This window comes from Panulirus ornatus, chromosome 58 (genome assembly GCF_036320965.1).
Source record: "Panulirus ornatus isolate Po-2019 chromosome 58, ASM3632096v1, whole genome shotgun sequence".
Classification (NCBI taxonomy): domain Eukaryota; kingdom Metazoa; phylum Arthropoda; class Malacostraca; order Decapoda; family Palinuridae; genus Panulirus; species Panulirus ornatus.
In genome coordinates, this window is record NC_092281.1 from 1,671,073 (window position 1) to 1,677,154 (window position 6,082).

Sequence of the window (6,082 nt, forward strand, 5' to 3'; positions counted from 1 at the left end):
CTGAAATCTAGTTTCTCATTCATAATGACACCCGAATCTCTTACATTGGTCTTACTTCCACTGATGGGTCTTTCTACGAGGTCATCAATGGATCTTCAATCGTTTCAGAACTTATTTGCTCAAATGTGAACTTCGTTGAATCCTACCAGGTCTAACTGACCCCATTTGTAGGTCGTCTGTTAAGTTTTATTCCTTTTTCATCTGGCCGGATTCTGATGCAATCGTTTTGATCATTCGGGTGTCATCAGCAGAGCTCCTCAGTACGTTTTCTTTACGTTTCAGGCCATTTTCTATATCACTGTTCTAGGCTGACACCTATTTCTCGAGCTCAGAATTGGACATCTTCGTCAAGTATGGTTCTGTTACCTACCATCGATAGATATATGTTACCTACCATACATAGGCTATCAGATAAATCTGTAATCTATGCTTCTGTTTTACTCAAAGTTTAGCTGTTTTCTCCAGTAAAATTCAACGATTTGCTTTGCCAAATAGAGAAAATTCATATCCACTCTCTTTCATCGCATTCATCTTTATATATGTCACAGTGCTACGCTAATATTTGCGTTCGCAAACTTTATTTTCGGATAGAAATTGATCTTGCTCTTCGTAAACTGAGCTGTTCTCGACCAGGTATTTTACTGTGTGTCCTTTGATCCTCCTCTCAATGCCTTATACTTCACGTGAGGTCAAGGCAACAAGTCTTAAACTGCTTTGGTATGAGACTGGATCCTTCTTCGTCTAGTGGTGTTACAGATGCTGTTTTGGTCACTAGTTACGACTTCGTCCAGACTCTGCCTCATCAGTCATATCAATGGCTTCCCAACTTCTGTTTTTGTTCCAGTGAAGAATATTCCAGGGACTCCATCTGGTTTCGCCGATGAATATCATCTCAGGTGATCAGTCTTCCGATATCTGGAATATTCATGAGGGCGTTCGCATGATAGAGCTCTAAAAAAAAAGAAAATGTCCATCACCTACTTTCTCGCTGTATTTTGAGTTAAATACAGATTTTGATTTGTTCAGTTAACATATATTCTTTGGGAACATTTTCATTCTTATCTCCCATCTGAGAAGGTTTTATCTCTGATATCTAATACTTTCGAGCTTAGGTCATGTATGTAAACAGGAAGTAGTGGGTTTCTTTCCATGTCTTGTATATATATATATCTCTTTTTTTTTTAATTCATTTTCGGTTCTAAGCTGTGGGAGTGTATAATTTCCACATTTATGTTCTTTATTTTCTCATCAACCCTTTTTTTTCTGTTTCTCTTCGATGTTAACTTCTTCCTTTTCCATTATCCTGTTCCATTTTACAATTCCTTTTCCAAGCTCCTCTTCCGGTTTCTATTGTCCTCCTCTTCGATTTGGGTTCTGTTGTCCAAAGGTCAAGTGTCTTATTTCACCTCAGTATGTTTCTGCTTTTATTGCAACGTTATTGCTCTTGAAGTTCCTCGTTCTAGTCTGTGTTTAAAATCCTTCCACTAATTGTTCTCCAGACTGAAGTGGCATGGCGAAAACTCACATACCTCCATCTCCTGCTCTTCTGGGTTGCTGTGACCCGTCCTACATTCGCGTACACCCACACGGTATGGTATGGCCATTTCTGTGGTAGGATGTGGTGGGATGGTAGTGTGTGACACGGTATGGTATGGCCATTTCTGTGGTAAGATGTGGTGGGATGGTAGTGTGTGACACGGTATGGTATGGCCATTTCTGTGGTAGGATGTGGTGGGATGGTAGTGTGTGACACGGTATGGTATGGCCATTTCTAAGGTAGGATGTGGTGGGATGGTAGTGTGTGACTTAAAGGCCCCCCTAAAAAAATGGCAAAGGCTATATAATAGCGCGTAGTGCTCACCGCAGGAGGATGATCCTGGGTTATGGAGAACGAGTTGTAGGTACGAGTTATGTGTTGTGAATTGTTCTGTGTTGGATAGAGACATCATCTGATTGAGGAATGATGAAATCCAGCTTGCTCATGTGTGGCTGAAGCTGAAAAAAAGAAGAGAGATAGCTACATGGGGCGGAGGTATGGAACTTGACGGCCACTGAAAAACGCTGGCTCACAGCGCGCAGCCGTCGTCCAACCGGAGGGGGGAGGGGGGGAGAGAGAGAGAGAGAGAGAGAGAGAGAGAGAGAGAGAGAGAGAGAGAGAGAGAGAGAGAGAGAGAGAGAGTGGACCTCTACCCCATTCCAGCGCCTCGGGATCACCTGACAATAACCAGCGTACTGTAGGCTCTGGGTAAGACCCATTTCAGCCAACAGACCTGCCCCTCTCCCTGCCTTGCTGGCGGAGAAGGCCACTGGACGGGAAGACGCGAGCAAAAAAGAAAACTATGTGTATTTGTTGTTGATAAACTCCGACACGATATGTGTGTGGGGAGCGAACATGAGCAGGGAGGCCAGTGGACGCCAGACGAAACCTGCGTGTTGATACAAGGACAAGAATGGACCCCTGTGGCAAGGAGAGAAGTTAGTACTAACCCAGCCTTACTCACACCTGATACAGTCGTTCCTCTCCCTGATAGAACAAGGTACCTCACCTCTAGCAACACATTAGATGCTCACTGACACACGTTTCGCTCCTCAATCTCTGGTTCACTTCGGCGGCTCAACCCGACACTTCGGGGACGTGTTGACAATGACAGTTACCATCCTGACACAAGACGACACCTCACTCCTCCTCCTGGACACATTCTGAAATGCCATACTTTGGTCAGCCTTCATTGTGAATACGTCGCTCAGTTCTGGTCACAAAAACTATTCACATTAGAAGAAGTTCAGAGAAAAGCAACCAAGCTAATTCCTTCGCTCAGAATTGCGCCTTTTGGGGTACGATTCAAAGAACTGAATCCATTCTCTGTAAAATAACACAGACTTCAGGGAGATCTAAAGGAACGATTAAAGACTAAATCATCTAAACTTGACAACAAAATTACCTTCAGACAGATTCTACTAACAGTAATCGTGGTGTACAAATATGAGAAAGGATATTTGACTTTAACTTAGGCAAAACTTTTTTCTGCTGTAGAGCGGTACAAAACTGTAGAATAATATGCCTTCTGTCGTAACGAATGCTAAAGCCATCAATGACTTCACATCATGGGTTAACCAATAATTATCATGAAATAATGTTATCAGTGAAGGAGGGAGTTTACGTGGCGATGTCTACGGGAATGAGTTCGAGTGATTGGGAGATGTACAAGAGAAAACGGCAGGTCCAACGGAAGGTGGTGGAACTTAAGTAAAGAAAAATGAAAATGAGAGATGGACTTGGAGAATACTGGCAAACTTCAGAGAGGGGTCATGAACTCTGCATGAAAGAAAGGGATATGAAATCTTCTGAAAGATGAGGAGAGACATGGACTCCGGTAAATCCATATCATAGACAGAAATATAAAAGACTGTATGACCCTCTGAACTTGAGACAGGTGTCATTAATTAGCGTAATATGTGAATTATTAGGGAATCCAATTCGCAGAAATATTATAAAACATTTTGATTGCATTCAGTTTTTTTTTTAATGAGGGACCGTTTGGGTTTTGAAGTGGAGGATCACGAGTTACTAAGCCTACGAGAGAGAGAGAGAGAGAGAGAGAGAGAGAGAGAGAGAGAGAGAGAGAGAGAGAGAGAGAGAGAGAGAGAGAGAGAGAGAGAGAGAGAGAGAGAGAGAGGTGTGGACAGCATTCATTTGGGTCTCATAAAGTCATTCGCTACGGTAGTGCACATCGCGTTATGAACAAATAATGAGAGAGGAGGAGGAGGAGGAGGAAGAAGAGGAAGAGGAAGAGGAGGAGGAGGAGGAGGAGGAGGAGGAAGAGGATAATAACATCACAGTAAGGTGGAAGGCTGGATTGAGAGGAAGCTGAGTGAAACATCTGTTCACTGTGGAAAGATGTCACTCTTGGAGTGTACAACAGCTGCGTGGTACACCTGTTCACTGTGGAAAGACGTCACTCTTGGAGTGTACAACAGCTGCGTGGTACACCTGTTCACTGTGGAAAGACGTCGCTCGTGGAGTGTTCAACACCTGCGTGGTACACCTGTTCACTGTGGAAAGACGTCGCTCGTGGAGTGTTCAACACCTGCGTGGAACATCTGTTCACCGTGGAAGCAGCACGTCGCTCGTGAAGTGTGCGACAAAACTCAGTCTTGGAAACTGCTGTTTCTGGTTATTCATGCGACCAGCGGGAGGGAAGAAACCTCTTCCTTTACCCAAGTTTCCAGATGTTATTATACAACAGACGCAAGACTTGGTGAGGCGAATGATTGCCAAAACACGGCCAAGGAGATCTGAAGGTTCCAGCGGCTTGGTAAGAGCAGTGGATGACGAGAAAGTTTAATCAGAGTAAGTGTCATGTACGAAGAGTTGCGAGGGGATAGAGCTGACCTCAGTACAGCTCTAAGTCAAGATGGGGAGAGTTTGGAAGAGTCTGGTTGATGGAGAAGCCCCCTGGAGGGTGATGATGTATCTATTGCGAGCTCCTAGGACAGCGTATTGGACAGACAAACTCAGGGTAGAGTGGTATTATCTACCAGCCTGACGGAGGAGCGTTAAAGTGGTCCAAGGAACCATCTTCCATCCACCATGTCTGGACTGATGGCTCTTATTTTCCGTCTCATCAGAACCTTAGACTACCAGGCGAATCCTGCTATCTTCTTCTCACAAGCATCATACACTTCACTCGTTTTCTTCGCATAAGCTCTCCTGTCATGTCCAATCTGCACAACAATTATTTTTTTTTTCATATAATCATGATAGACTCCAACTAATCCAACCTGAGAACGTAACATGACACCAGGCGGCTGGGTTCGAATCCTGGTTACGGCAGTCGGTCCACAGTCAATCCAGCTGTTCATCCACCTTTGAGGGTTGGTCGATAAAATGGGCCTCTGGCTTAGACTGGTGTGTGTGTGTGTGTGTAACACGAGTGTAAAACTCTCTCCCCGTGTCACACACACACACACACACACACACACACACACACACACACACACACACACACACACAACAGAGAACGACAAGAGAAGGATGTAAATAGACACATTCACCTCTGATTACGATTGGACGAAGTGAAGAAATAAAGGTGGAAATACCAACGGATGAAAGATAAAAAAAAAAAAAATACAAGAAAAGAAAAAAGAAAATGGAAGGAGAATAAACAAAAAATTTACATAAAAAAAATATATATGAAGTTGATTGTCGTAACTGAACGATGGTCGCAGAAGGTTCAATGCTAATTCTATGCAAATCCCTGGAGGCAGGTGGTGCGGGTAATGACGCAGCAGCTGGTGCAGGTGAAAGAAAACGGGTCGATTCTGACGACGGTGTAGAAAACGGAGTGAGGGCTATCGAGATGACACCACGAAGCGCACGACCGTGGCGTGGGAGAGAGAGAGAGAGAGAGAGAGAGAGAGAGAGAGAGAGAGAGAGAGAGAGAGAGAGAGAGAGAGAGAGAGAGAGAGCTCTGCCGCAACCACAGAAAACGGGGAGAGGGAGGCCCGACTTCTCCCGCTTCTTACAGTAATTGATTTCTCTCATGACGACCTCGACCACGACGGTACGACCCTTGGCCACGACGGTACGACCCTTGAGCACGACGGTACGACCCTTGGCCACGACGGTACGACCCTTGAGCACGACGGTACGACCCTTGAGCACGACGGTACGACCCTTGATCACGACGGTACGACCCTTGATCACGACGGTACGACCCTTGAGCACGACGGTACGACCCTTGAGCACGACGATACGACCCTTGATCACGACGGTACGACCCTTGAGCACGACGGTACGACCCTTGAGCACGACGGAACGACCCTTGAGCACGACGGTACGACCCTTGAGCACGACGGTACGACCCTTGAGCACGACGGTACGACCCTTGAGCACGACGGTACGATCCTTGAGCACGACGGTACGACCCTTGAGCACGACGGTACGACCCTTGAGCACGACGGATATAATATCGTTCATTAGGCACACTGAGGATATAAGACTTCCCACTGAACATAACCACTGAATCTAATCAGCCTCTAAGACCACCCACTGGATTCTTCCCTCGTTGAAAGAAAAAAC